Source organism: Penaeus monodon, chromosome 23 (genome assembly GCF_015228065.2).
Source record: "Penaeus monodon isolate SGIC_2016 chromosome 23, NSTDA_Pmon_1, whole genome shotgun sequence".
NCBI classification, from domain to species: Eukaryota; Metazoa; Arthropoda; class Malacostraca; order Decapoda; family Penaeidae; genus Penaeus; species Penaeus monodon.
The window spans coordinates 39,188,386-39,188,587 of record NC_051408.1 but is presented as its reverse complement, the minus strand read 5'-3'; positions in this window follow the sequence as shown (position 1 = coordinate 39,188,587).

Here is a 202-nt window from a genome sequence, read left to right as displayed (position 1 = left end):
TGTATACCATTAGTTCTAATTTTCCTGTTATGTTTATCAACGTACACAAAAGCGAAAAGGCCAAGTGCAAAAAAGTTTTAGGGAAGCAAAAGAGAAGAAAAAAATATCCTTAGATAATGCATGACAGTTTTAGATAGATTTTTGCAATGTAATAGGGAACTAATAATAATAAAAATGAAAACTTTAATATACAAAGGTGAGT